Source organism: Phoca vitulina, unplaced genomic scaffold (assembly GCF_004348235.1).
Source record: "Phoca vitulina isolate PV1807 unplaced genomic scaffold, GSC_HSeal_1.0 scaffold13, whole genome shotgun sequence".
NCBI classification, from domain to species: Eukaryota; Metazoa; Chordata; class Mammalia; order Carnivora; family Phocidae; genus Phoca; species Phoca vitulina.
The window spans coordinates 34,745,161-34,759,946 of record NW_022589716.1 but is presented as its reverse complement, the minus strand read 5'-3'; the positions used below and the strand labels follow the sequence as shown (position 1 = coordinate 34,759,946).

Here is a 14,786-nt window from a genome sequence, read left to right as displayed (position 1 = left end):
ATGGATGCATTTACACCATGGAAATTGACAAACACTGTCAAGTCAGGACTTTCCCCTGGTTTTTCAACATTTACCAGCATATGACTGCTTCCAGGTTTCCTACAGCTAATTCTGTGCTTTTCAACCTCGCCTACCAAACAGGAAGAAAGTTTTTTGTCCCTTTATCTCTAGCACCTAGCATAGTGGGTATCTAGTACATACTTGATGATGGTGGTGGTGATGATGATGATGATGATAGTGATGATTAAATCATCCCATCAGTACTTTAAATCTTTGGATGGGCCCTGCTTAAAGTTAGTTGTCTGGAAATGATGGAACCTCAAGGGAAGCTCTTCCTACATCCCCAGTGACCTGGGTATTGACCTACTTTTTAATGGAGATACTTTAACACAGCTTTTAGGTCTCTTTTTGCAATCTGACTATCCTTTCTCAGATTATTATGCTGAATGAGAAAGTGTAACACAAAAATAGTACATACGAAGTCATTCTTGTATGTACTAGTTCTGTCCAGCTTTTCTGGAGATAAAGAATTTAAGTGTTTTTCATTTTTAGTTCGATTCAGAATCCTACTCTATTCTTTACTAACCTGGATCACATCCCTATCTTTCCTGTCTCCTACTTCTTTCCCTCCAGTTCCCTCTTTCTTTCTTAGTAGGTCTGGATTGCTCTATGTGCTTTACCTCGTTCCATACAGTTATTTTCCTCTAATTAATCCTCATTTTCATGCTCTTTCTTGGGTAGTCTTTCTTCCTGGATCTTAAGAATTACAACTAATTCTTAATTTAATGTTGAGCATACTGTTTTTATATAATTAAGATGTATATTGATGAGGTAATAGAAAGAACCCTAGACTTTTGGTAAAGGAGGCCTGGGTAATTTGGTTTTGCTTTTGTTCTTTAACTACTTGGAACTTTAGTTGTCCTATTTATTAAATAATGCAGCTGGATTCTATCAATGGTTTCCAAACCTGCCTGTGCTCCACTATTCAGGGAACTTGATAAAAATAGAGATGGCTAGACTTGCTTTAATTCAAAACTAGTGAGTCTCTTTTGGAAATGGGGGACTGGGAATGGCCGGTGGGGGAGAATTTTATTTTAGTCCAGTTCTGCATGTCACTAGATTGCATATGTAAGGTTGCCAACCACTGGATTAGATTACCTCCAAGGTGTTTTACAGTTCTGAAATTATGTGTCTGATATTTTACCTCATCTTTCTTTGCCTTCCATCTTCCCCACTTCCTATCAGAAAGTCTTGAAGGCTACAAGTGTGAACCTATTTAAGGCACTGGGAGATTGTTGTTGTATCTAGATTTATATAATTATTTTGTTAAGGTTTCTGAACACTACTGTGTTTTATACAATGATTTGGTTTAACTCAATGGCTAATAATAAAATGTACAGTATTGCAGTTAATCCTAGGAAATATAAAACCACTAATGAAAGACACACATTGTCACCCAATAGCCTACAAAACCATATTTAGTAAATAAGAAAACAAAAAGAAATAGCTTGTTGCTTCCAAGAACCATACAAAATTTATCATATAGCATAGTATTACTGGTTCCTGGAATCAAGTATATGTTACAGCCCTAGATTGATAGGCTTAGAAGGAACCTAGATATCATCAGCTTTTTACAAATGAAAAAAATGAGGAGACCCTCAACGGCTTAAGCCCTCCATTCATGAGTGGCAGAACTGGAGTTACAAACTATTTTCACAGGAATAGAATTTTTTCTTTTATTTTCTTATAATGAAAACAAATAGGGCTATTTCTACAATAAAGTATTAATGAAATGTGCTACTGATTTTTAATTATGCTCAAAAGTTCTCATTTTTCATAGTAAAAGACATAGTTATATTTTTTCATGTAATAGTATTTAGGGAGATCAGTTAAACATTTATTGTTTGGTGAGTCACATAATATCTTTTCAGGCTATTTGTTCATTTAAATCAACTTAAATATTCACAGTATGCTTCCATATAGCTTCAGTTTTAGGAAGTGCAGTAAGAAGTATTTTCTGCCCATTCCTGTAGCAGTTAAGCCTAAGCATCCCTGTTGTCTCTTGTATAGGTTCCTTTCAAATCTCTTGTCAGAGAATGATGTTGGGTCTGGTCACTAAATTCCCCCAAGGGAGTTGGGATCTGAGAAAAATTCGCACCCCGTGCTTGAACCCATGAACTTGGAGCCAGACAGATCAAAGTTCATATATTTTATTTGTCATGTATAAAGTAACCAGAACCACAGTAAAATGAAATTAATTTGAGAAATTAGGCTCCTGGGAGATGTTTTTAGGATACACATTCTCTTAGGACACTATGAGACCAGCAGAAACAAGCCAATACGATTTTTTCTGTTCTTGTTCTGAAGCTGCTGCTTCTGCTACTTCTGAGCCTTGCAGCAGAGTTGCTTGGCTGGGTGACATTTGCTGATTTCAGCAATAGAGTTCTTATATACGGAATAGTGTTGGGTGTATGCCCAACCAACATTTTGCTTTTTTCTTTCTTCCTAAGAGAATTCTGATTTTGTCCAAATATCCACCCCTCCTCTCAGAGCTGTGTGCTTTAGGGGAAGTGGGCCTCATTTGTAGTATAGCAGGTAGACCCCGATTAGAGTGAGCCAGTGGTGATGATTTAAATGAATCACTTGTTAGTGATTGGTTTAGGGATGACATATGATTTGTTCTGGCCAATAAGACGTGAGGGAAGGACTGCTGGGGAGGAAGTGACAGGTACCGGGAAAAGTTTTTGTTTTGTTTTTATGAAGGCTATATCAGAAGAGACCATCCTTCTTCTGCTTCTTGACATTATCCTGTTTTACGTTTTATTTGGAGCTTTTCTTTTACCACCAGCCTAAGGATAAAGCCAGCATAGAGGAGAAGAGAACCAAGATCATTGCAGGGGTGTGAAGCTGGGGCCCTGATCATACAAACTCTGGAATTGCTCTACTTCTGAACTTACTTGTATAGGAGACAATACACACCATTATTTCAACACATTGAAACAGTCTGTACTTGCAGCTGAAGTCATTCTCTTGCCTGTATTTCTCCTGTGTCTATTATTCTAGCCTGGTCACAGGTTCTTCTAATTGCTCTCATCACAGACTGAGACTAGACTCTAATGAAATGGATGTGCAGTGTGGAGAATAATTTTCATTGACTCACAAAGCCAAACCCACCTGGGGTCTCGCCCTAAGTGCGGTCGACACAGATGCAGCACAGGACAAGCGTGATGGGCAATACCTGCTCCAGGTTCGTCAGGGGTCTAGCAGACCTGCATCACATTTGAACTTCTTCCTCTACCCGGTCCTGCCTCTTCATTTTTCCTTTCACTGGTGGCATTCCCTAATAAACGCCTTGCACTCCATACACCATCTTGGCATCTGCTTCTAGAGAATCCACCAGCCAGCTTCCTGTTTAACTTTTGTCCTGTCTCTCTGTGTCCAGAAGCGGCTCATATCCCATGATCATTCCAGATCTCTGTGAACTTCCGTGTCCTGGGCAAATTGACCATGCAGAAGCTTTTTTTTTTTTTTTTTAATTTTCAGAGATTAATTCCAAATACAGGAAAAACTTTTTCCCAGGATATTTTGCCATAGGGTATTCAGTTTTTCTTTTCCAAGGGAGCCCCCATCCTTATTCATAGGGGCAGAGTCTCACTCTATAACTCCAAAAAGACAATCACAAAGGAGTCTGATATTTGTGTTGTCTGGTTTATATAGTCTGATCCATAGTTGTTTTATTGCCATGCTGGGTGACCTCAGGTGAATTGCTTAATCCTCTGAGTCTCAGCTTTCTCTTTCATTAAATAAAAATAATTATCCTCACAGAATTGTAGTTAAACTAAATGGTATATGAAGAATGCCTAGGGGAGTGCTGAATGTAGTATGTTCTTAGTTGAGGTTAGATTCCTTTTTCTTCTTTTTCACCATTCTCACTTCTGTCTTAGCCCCATATGAATTCTGTGTCTTGTTGAAATAAAATTACAGTAAACATCAAGGGCAATCATGAAGGAAGAAATAAGTCAAACATGGTATTATTAAGTATATATGTATACATATATAAATACATATTATATGTATTATTAAGTATATATACTTATGTGTAGGTATATATTATTAAATAATATTTAAGATTAATAATTATTAAGTAATAATAATTACTATTGGGGCGCCTGAGTGGCTCAGTCGGTTAAGTGTCTGCCTTTGGCTCGGGTCATGATTCCAGGGTCCTGGGATCGAGTCCTGCGTTGGGCTCCCTGCTCAGCAGGGAGCCTGCTTCTCCCTCTGCCCCTCCCCCCTGCTCATGCTCTTGCTTGCTCTCTCTCTCAAATGAATAAATAAAAAATCTTTAAAAAATAATAATTTTAATTAATAAGTAATAATTTTAATGTTATTAACAATTTTACTTAATTATAATTTTTAATTATATATATACACACACACATATATAAGTGTGGAAGAGCCATCCTATTTGTCAGTCTAGGTGAAGTTGGAAATTTTAGAGGTACATTGAATATATGTATCTTAGAATTGTTTGTTACTTTGTTTGTTTTAGCATGATCTATAGGCTGGTCTCCTACCAGCTGCCTTAGGGAAGTGTCGGTCATAATATTTATGAGTCCTCGTCTATGTTGACCCTTACCCAAAATGAATTCATTTATTAACATCAAGGTTCAAGGACTTGCTGATCTGATATAGTCTGACAGATTCAGACTAGGCTGTTATTTTAACCCTATGGTCTTATGTTTGGAGAAAAAAAACCCACCTATCAGGTCATGCCACCTAGTGCATGATGAATGATACCTCCCTTCCTGCCTGCCTGCCTTTCTTCCTTCCATTTCCTTGAGTATAATCTGCTTACTATAAAATTTACTCACTTTAAGCATACAGTTCAAAGATTTTTAGTAAATTTACAGTGTTATCATCACCACAATCCAATTTTAGAACATTTTCATCGCTTCCAAGATATTGCTCACGTCCATTTTTAGTCACTTCCTGTTTCCATCTCTAGCTTCAGGCAACCCTCGTTCTACTTTCTGTCTATAGATTTGCCTTTTCTAGACATTTCTATAAAGGGAATCAGAAATATGTAGTCTTTTGCTTTTGTCTTCTTTCACTTAGCATAGTATTTTTGAGGTTCATCCATGTTGTAACATGTATGTATCAGCACTTTGTTCCTTCTTATTGCAGAGTATTAATCTGCTTTTTGGATATAACACATTATGTTTACCCATTTAACATTAAATTGTTTTCATTTTCTGTCTATTAGGAATAATGCTGTTGCAAACTTTTTCTGTATAATTCTTTGTGCGGACATATATTTTCATTTCTCTTCCACCTAGGATTGGAATTACTGGATCACATGGTAAATTTATATTTGCTTTTAAAAGGAAGTACCAAACTGCTTTTCAAAGTGGCTGTACCATTTCCTGTATTTATTACCTTTGATTTTTGTAATTATTGTAAGATTAGTTATATGGTGTTTATTAAGAAACAGAAGGTTATTAACAACAGTATATAGCAAATACTGTGATGTGACACCTCCGATCCTCCTTCAAGACTGAAGGGTCTTCTATTGCTCCAGCTTCCAGAAGTGCTAGTCCTCAGGTGTTAGCCCTCTCCAGAAATTGCCCCTGACTAAAGAGTCACCTTGCCCATGGTCAGAGCCCCTTCTCAGGGCAGTGAGTATCCAATAACTGGTTGAAGCAAGGCTTATGAAGTCCTTAGGTCTTCTTGCCCCAACTCAGGACTGCTCCCAAAGAGCTACCTAGCTTCAGAGCTTTGGGGTCAAATAAGGCTCTTTTTGGAACTGCAGTAGAGCCCAGCTTCTGCCTTCTTTCTTCCCTTTCTCCAGAAGAAGGTTGAGCCCCAGAGTACTTCCTAATAAACTTTCTGCATGTTACTAAGTTGGCTCCTGGAAGAAACTAGCCTTGAAAGTAACAAATTGCTACCTTTTAAATATTACAGATTACATTGACACTTGTCTTATTAAATAGATCCCCCTACTGGCAAGAATCAGACTATTTTCTTGAAGCTTGAAGCCAATTCCAATCCCTGCAAAGAAATCAGCTTTTGTTATTTTAATCTACCAAGAGAGGGCAGTGAGATGCTAGTTAAACTAGCAGCCATGTGGTAAGAATAAAGGAGAATTTAATTATTTCTGAAATTTCCAGCACTTTGTTTTCTAAAATAATTATTTTTGTTGGCTCTTCCTATATCATCCAGAGATCTGTAGAATATGTAGGAATAAACTTCATTTAGTATACTCCAATAACAGCAGAATTCCAAGGAACTCCTTTTTTAAATATATATACCACATCTTTTTTTAAAATTTTATTTTATTATGTTATGTTAATCATCATACATTACATCATTAGTTTTTGAACTCCTTTTTTTAAAAGACATTTTTAATGCTTTTAATTTTTAATTAGTGTTTCCATTGATAGTAAAGAATCATTTGAAGAAAGTGGGTTTTTAAAAATTTAGTCAAGGATGACATAAAATCAGAGAATGTTAGACTCCCGAGTTTATCTAGTTTGTCCTCCTTTTAGGTGGAAATACATGATGTGTAAGACTTGGAGTCCTTGGTTTAAGAATACCAAGAAGAATAAGGCCTAAAAGTTAGTAAAAAAAAAAATCTTTTTTAACTAAACCTTGCTCTCCTTTTTCTGTTATAGGACTTTGATTATTTCCAGTTTTCCAGGGAATTAAAAACATTTATTCATTAAGAAGAACACTATAGATCTTCATGAATGTGATTGCTAATAGGTGTTAGCATTGGCAAATCAGGCTAACAATGATATTTTCAGGGACTGAGTTGGCATATTCCAGGATTTGTTTTCTTCCTCTGCATTTCCAGTCATTTTTAATACTACATTTTTGATGTGTGTGACTATTCCAATTTAACTTTATTTTCTATTTACTGTCTTAACAATTTGCGTTATTAGTGAAGTCAAATCTAGTTGACCAATTTCTATCTTAAATGATCTGGTTTTATTTTGTGGTGTCCAAAACTCTTCTCCTGGGTGAAATGCTATAGTTTAAGAATATAAAACCCTCTAGGGAAATTCTTAACAAAGTGAAATTCAAATAACCACTCCCTTCATCTTTGTTATTATCAATATCAAATTATTGAACATCTTTGCTTGGCAAAACCAGGAAATATCCTGCTATCAGACCTGATTAAGTTTTAATACCAGTTATATTCAGGGAGCTTTCCACATGCTGGTTGTCCTTTGTTCAAATCTGAGGCAAAGTTCAGTGCCATTTATTTTTTGATGACCTTCTTGCCATGAATTATCAATTCCCTTTGTCTCTGTAAATATGTACCCTTGTTGTGGCAGAATCCTAAAGAATTAGGAAGTGTAATTATAAATGCATTGCTAATTGGGCAGTTTAAGTTTTCTATCTCTTTATCAATGTGCTTTGAATTTAAGAGGTGTGTGTGAGAGAAAGAATGGTGTTGGGGAGGGAGGAAAGGAGCGAGGTGGGGAATGGGAGAGAAAAGAGAAGAGAAGAGAGATGTTTTCTCTATTGGTCTTCCTGCTTGTTTTCTTCTAGATTGAGACCTGGGGCCACTTAAACACTTAAAGAGTCAGTCATGCTTCACTGATTAATTCTTTCAGTACTGAGCTTTCTTTTTAAGGAACCCAAAGCCATTGGCTTAGTATCAGTTTAGTGTCAGTTTATCTTTCCTACTGGTCCAGCTCTGACCCTAGGTTCTTATTTGTTCCCCCTTGGGTAAATCATCTAAATTTTCTGAGCCTTGGTTTCCTTCTATATAAAATGTGGTTAAGAATACCTAACTCATAGCATTGATGTGAGGATTAAATGAGATGGTAGCTATAAAATGCTTAGCACGTAACAGTCAGTGTAGGATCATTACCTATTCATCAGCTCCTCACCTTCAAAAGTTTCCCTGTTTTAGATCGCCAGTTACACGGAGTATAGATAACCAAGAGCAGCTTGTATTATACACCCTACATTTCCCACTACATCCTAAAAGGAATGGAAATCTAATAGGGCCAAATCCTCAAAGAAAAGGGATGCATTTCTGGTGGAATTTCAGGCATTAATTAGCCAAATGGAAGGATCTGATGGAGTGTTGGTTAGCTTCTTCATGGCTTCCAAAATTATTCCACGTAAGGAATTTACCCATTCTGTGTTTGGGCATGACTGTTGGGCTTTTGAAAACTTGAATTTTTGATTATCAGGATGACTACTTTACCCATTCATTCTTCCTTTCCCTTACTTCTGGCCTTTATTAATGTTTTTTCCTGTTAGTTCTGCCCTATGTTCTGCATATGCCAAATAATTTGAAGTATAGCACTTTTGTTAAAATTGCCTTATATTTGCAGGTATCTACTAAAAATCCTTTAATTATAATTTATGAGTAAACTAAAGTTTTACTTCTGCATTTAAGTGTTCCAATGCATTATGTTATATATTTTGATAAGTATGTGTTGCTAAAAATGAACTAAAGCACTCACATTTCTGAAATGTGATCTTATAATTCTTTCCTTCTTTAAAAAATCATATTTTACTATGTAAAAATAAATTGGGAAGATTTGGAATTTTTTTATGAAATAACTACAATTTGGGGGTTTAGGTAAGCTTGGGGCAATTAACAGAGATACATTGTGAGAATTTAGATAGTTTCATTTGTGAAAAAGTGTTTTGTAAACTATAAAGTGTTATTTATATATGAGGAATCATAATCATTGCCAAAAAAAAGTTGATAAACCACACTTGCAATCACTTATAAATGACTACAGGAATTTTAAAGGAACTGTAATGTGTTCTACAAGTTTTATGGTCTTTGGATTCAAGGTTTTACAAGATTGTCTTTAAGGTAGGTAATCAACCTTGAGATTCTCTGAAAATACAAGCAATAATTCAAAAATAACAAAAATATTAGCACAACCATTGCAGTCCCTGCTCTTACCCTATGCAGAGGACAGTTTTCTCCTAAATATTAACTGATGAGAGGGGCGCCTGGGTGGTTCAGTCGTTAAGCGTCTGCCTTCGGCTAAGGTCATGATCCCAGGGTCCTGGGATTGAGCCCCGCATCCGGCTCCCTGCTCAGAAGGAAGCTTGCTTCTCCCTTCCCCACTCTCCCTGCTTGTGTTCCCTTTCTAGCTGTCTCTCTCTCTGTCAAATAAATAAATAAAATCTTAAAAAAAAATATTAACTGATGAGAGTTGGTTTCAGATTTGTTAGACATTACTGCTGTAATGTCTGATATTGGTTAAGTATCACTTTTATAGTCTGAGAGAGTCAGGGCTGTCTTTCCCTGACATCTCCCTACCATTTACAAGGAGCCTACTTTCCAGTGATGTACTTTGTAATAGTATCTGTTTTATCATTCAAATTAATAAGCTTTATGGAAAACCTAAATGGGATGTTATTTCTCTCAAGAAAAAAGGCACTTGAAAGAGTTAAAGGGCAGCTGAGTTAGACATTTACAAGTCATATCTATGGAAAAATAATATGTGTGCCTTTCCCTTCTGTTTTTCCTTTACAAAAAAGGATTCTGGTGCTGCAGATCACAGAAACATTTATGGCTCACAGAATTACTGTCACCCCAAACTCCCCTTTCCTGTGTTTGTTGGTGTGGTGATCTTGTTGGTGAGAAAGGGACTGGCATTTTGAAGAGAAATAATACCAATACAGTGGCTTGTGGTGGCTCTTTTATTAAACGTCTCTGTGTTCCTTTTCAGAGACTCCCTAATTAGCTCAGGCTCTGGCCCAGAGGACTGCATGGCTGTATTTAACCACCTGGGAAGTGGCTCTGGAAAGATGCTGGCTCAGCATAAGTAACTGGGTTGGATCTTGGCTGCCTCTTAGGTGAGAGCTTTATTTTTAACTCGCCTCCTTTCAGATGATTGCTGAGGTCTGATCATAGTGAGGAGAGCTCCCTTTCATTCTTAGATCTTTTTTTTCCTATTTAGTAGAGTTCATAACTCTTTTCTTCTTGTATTTTGCCACTATGCGAAGGGAATAAAATGTTAGACTTCCCTGGAAAATGTTATGTGCGTAATACTAAAGATTTGCTATGTATTTTCTCATCTGTAGATTTTGAAGGAATATCTCTCTCTTTTTTTCTTTGGGTCTTCTATCACTCAGTGATATAATAAATAAAATAAAGTGAAATAAAATAAGCAGTTCATTTGCAATCTTCAGTGTGGTAAAGGTTATAAATATGTAGAAAATGACACAGCCTTGCCCACTTAGAGCACGTAACGATAATATAAGGCAGACTGAAAGATCAGAGGGGAATATTCATAGTGTCCTTTGAGAGCTCAGAAAACTTTAAGGGGATGAGGGAATGCTCCCTAGAAAATGCAGTATTTATGTAGGGCTTTAAAGATGAGAAGGCTTTATAGGCAAAGAGGAGGCTGGGGGCATTTCCCAGTCAGTGACTCCTGAGACAGGAGTCTTCAGAATGCTTGATGAATTGCTGGAGTAGAAATAGACAACTATTGATGAGTATCAGGTACATGGTTGGGTGTACTCGGAGACTAAACTATAGAGACATGTTGGAGTAGGATCTAGGAGGGTCTTGAATCTGGTAGGCTAGGGAATTGTACAGTTCTAGATCTCTTCCCATAGAGTTTGGAACCAGTTGAATTTTTTCTTTTTTTGCTTTAAAAAAAGTCACGCCTTTTCCTTGAATTATTTTGGAGTCATGCTCTTGGTGTAAAAGCAATACATTTTAGTGAAGCAGAAATCATTTGAAAGGTAAGTTCACAATGCCATTTGTCTTATTTAATCATATACTTATTTATTTATTATTTATTTATTTGAGAGAGAGAGAGAGAGAGAGAGAGCAGGTAGGCGAGGAGCAGAGAGAATCTTAAGCAGGCTCCATGTCCAGTATGGAGCTGGGCATGGAACCCGATGCAGGCCCAGCTCTGGGTTCCACATGGCCAGACGTGGGGCTTGATGTGAGGCTCAGTACAGGGTTCCATCTCATGACCCTGAGATCATGACCTGAAATGAAATCAAGAGTTGGTTGTTTAACCGACCGAGCCACCCAGGTGCCCTTGGAAGGAGTGACTTTTAAACCTGATCAAATGAGATAATATACAAGGAGAGAGTTTGAAAAGGGTGATATCTATTACAAATGGGAGATTCTTCTATTCTGAAGAAAATCCTTGACCTTTACATTATTATATCTACATTTATTTAAAACCTCTCATTACTTTTCTTTTATTGCATGCCTTCCACCTTCATTTAAAAAATAAAGACAATAGAATAACATTACGGAAAGTTCGGAAACAGAGGGGAAAACATATCCATGAGCCTCCTCCTCTCATAGAGCTACTGCTGTCCCTCTGGCTAGGGGTTAGGGCAAATTTGGACTTTTGTGGTTTTTGCCATCCTGGCATTCATTGTTTTTTCTTCCTTATGTAGCATTCTGATTTTCCCTGGAGAAACAAACTACTCTTAGGCCATATAGTCAGTATTGAACTGACCTATTGCTACATCTAGAAGATCCTGGCATAGCCAAATGAACAGTTGCATTGTCCTACCTATGATGATTGGTTTAGATATGGGCATGTGTTTAAGCCAGGCCATTCAGAACCACAGACTCAATTCTATGACTTTTGCTGGAACTTTTAGAAAAGCATGCTTTTCTGCTGGGGTTGCTGAGAAAATAGAATATAAGCCCCAAGCTGCTGGTAGTCATCTTGCTATCACTTAGGTAAGAATGAAGCCAACTGGCAGAAAAGCAGAACCAAGGGGCGCCTAGGTGGCTCAGTTGGTTAAGTGACTGCCTTCAGCTCAGGTCATGATCCTGGAGTCCCTAGATCGAATCCCGCATCGGGCTCCCTGCTCAAAAGGGAATCTGCTTTTCCCTCTGACCCTCCCCCATCTTGTGCTCCATCTCTCTCATTCTCTCTCTCAAATAAATAAATAAATAGAAAAGCAGAACCAAGAGCCAGAGAGGGAGATTACCAATACCTTGCTTAAGCATCAGCCATGCTAGAAATTGGCATTATAGTCATGAATTTTTTTAGTTGTGTCTGCCCAAAACATATATATATAAACCATGTATATATAAAACACACACACACACACACACACACACATATATATTTTTTTGCTTTGGCTACTTTTAACTGTGTTTCTGTTACTGGTGAGTGCACATAGAGAAATACTCTGGGTGTTAGGATTTGAATTCAAAGGAAGAAGCCTGAAAAAAAAAAGAGGGAACTGAAATGGTTTGGGAAGTGGTAATGTTGGACATGGCATTTTTTAATGAACTTTGAAGGATTGGCTAGAATTGGGCTCAGCTTGCTCCATCATGCACTGTGGGTTCTGCTGAGCAGTGTGCTTCCCCCTACCTGGGCAAAGAAAGGGCACTTCCAGGTACTCTCAAGGTCAGTTTTTAGGAAAGAAGTGGCAGCTACTCTGCCTTTCAACTGAATGCCTGGGATGAGACATGGCATAGACATACTTTTGCTTATAGCAGCTCTGAGTGTGCAGAGAGGATCGGAGATGTGGTCAGTTTTGGCCATTTTGAGACAGAGTGGCAGACCATGTCACATGCTTGGTTTTCTTCCCTTTGTTCTTATCCCAGAATATTTTTCCTAGTGGAATCTGTCTGAAATAAACAAGGACAGCCTTATTTGTAGACTTGTTATGTACTTTTAGGACCAAAGAGCAGAAGCATCTCCTGTCCCTACCTGTCTCTCTATATGAGTGCTCAGGTCCCAGCAGCACAGACACTAATTGTGGGACCTTTGGGAGAAGTCTGTATGTGGCACCAAGGCTGTTCTACTACACCCTGGAAGGGGGAACAGAAGTGAAAGTGGACAGATTTTCCAAGCAGGCTTGAGCTCTGATGTCCTTCACGCTGCTGACTCTGGCATTGCCCTTGCTGTTGAGCTGTGATTGCAATCATGATCTCGGCAGGCATATCACAGCTCCGGTTATATTGCAGATGGTTGACACCCAAGCCAACAGAAAATGTGCATAATCCTGGGCTAACAGATCCTTACAAATCCTTCGCAGACAGCAGGACGTGCAACCCATGCCCAGGCTGTTTAAATTTCTGCAAATTCCAAACTAGTTAGACAGCTCAGGATTAGAGGCAGGCATTTAAGTAACAATAAAAAGGTAGACTGATTATATATTGAAGCAGCTTTGCATTTTTAATCTTAATACATTTCCTTCTTCCCTCCACTTATATGTCCTCTTATCTAGCTGTGAGTCCCAAACCAAATGTTACTACTATAGTAAGTCCTAGTTAAACAGAGTATTTCTTTCTCCATGTTCCTCTCCCCCTCCCCTTCTCTCTTTTTCTCTCTGTCCTTCTCTCTCCCCCACCATTTCCCCCTTTTGCAAGTTAATCACTTTTCTTTTATGAGAAAATCACGTAAAGGCAAACAAAATCAATCAACAGGGGCTGGTACAGTGGGAAGATCACTGCCCTGGGAATCTTGAAACGTTATTTTTCTATGAGCTTTGTCTTTATACTCTGGACCTTAGTTTCCTAATCTGTAAAACTTCAAACTAGGATCACTGTATTAGTGTCCTACTGCTGCCATAACAAATGATCATAAACTTAGTGGCTTAAACAATATAAATGCATTATCTTATCGTTTTGTAGGTCAGAAGCCCAGTATGAGTCTCACTGGGCTAAAATCAGGCTGTCAGCAGGGCTGTGTTTTTTGTTTGTTTGTTTTGTTTTGTTTTTCTTATAGGCTCCAGGGGAGAATCTGTCCCCTTGCCTTTCTAGAGGCCACTAGGTTCCCTGGCTTATGGCTCCTTTCTTCCATCTTCAGAGCCAGCAATGGCAGGTCAAGTCCTCATATTGTATCTCTCTGACCTACTCTTGGGCCTTCCTCTTCTATTTTTAAGGACAGGTATGATTAGATTGAACCCACCAGGATGATCCAAGAAATCTTCCCATTTCAGGGTCCTTATCCTTAAGCACAACTGCACAGTCCATTTTGTCATGTAAGGTAACATATTCACAGGTCCTGGGGATTAGGGTATGGATATCTTTGAGGGGTGGTGTGTTATTCATCTGCCTACTTGTTAGTGAACCCCAAAGTCCCTTTCAATATTAAATTTTGTTTTAGAAGCTTGCTTTCTTTCCAGCAATGTCCCATAAATCAAGAATATGGTCTAGATTTGACCCAGATTCGACTCAGTCTTTGATAAGAAGGGCTGCAATCTGATAATTGATAGGCCAAATAAGGCTTGTAGTCATGCAGATTGGCTGACATGTTTTAAAAATGTTTAATTGAAAAATTTTAAATTGGAAGATGTCATGTAAAGACACGAATATATCTGGCTTCTCTTGAAGGAACAACAAAAACAACAAAAAGTAGGAGAATTTGATAACATTAGGGTTTTTTTTTTTCTTTTTTTCTTTTGGATGGCAGCGATTAGCCAGACTTGAGTAATGAATATCTACTGATTGTCTTCTATTGACAGGATTTTTGTACCTGATTATTTATATTATCTGCTTGGTCCTATGTAGACATTTGAATTTTCAAGTGCTATTGTATCCCTTCTATAACTTCACCCCTACTATAAAATTGATCTTTACCCTGATGACCCAGGAGTACTGAGAGCTCCTGAGTCATTAATTATGCTTTATTCATTAATTATTGAGCTAGACAAATAGATTACTGTATTTTTTTTTATGGTTTCAAAAACAATACATATATTATGGCATTTGAGAAAACTTTCAAACTCACCACAGCTACACCCCTTCCCTTGAGCATGACAGTTAATTGAGGTTTTCAATATTTTTGACTTCCTTCTGTTTG

The 14,786-nt window shown here is 37.7% G+C and overlaps 1 pseudogene across 1 annotated transcript in view; it reads left to right on the top strand.

The window, feature by feature from the left end:
• Window positions 1-3,130: 3,130 nt before the first annotated feature.
• Window positions 3,131-14,786, top strand: part of LOC116636742 — a 68,011-nt pseudogene continuing 56,355 nt past the window's right edge. The window contains exon 1 of the transcript XR_004300386.1: window positions 3,131-3,247. The product of XR_004300386.1 is annotated as a glyceraldehyde-3-phosphate dehydrogenase-like (transcript). The remainder of the gene's footprint in view (window positions 3,248-14,786) is intronic.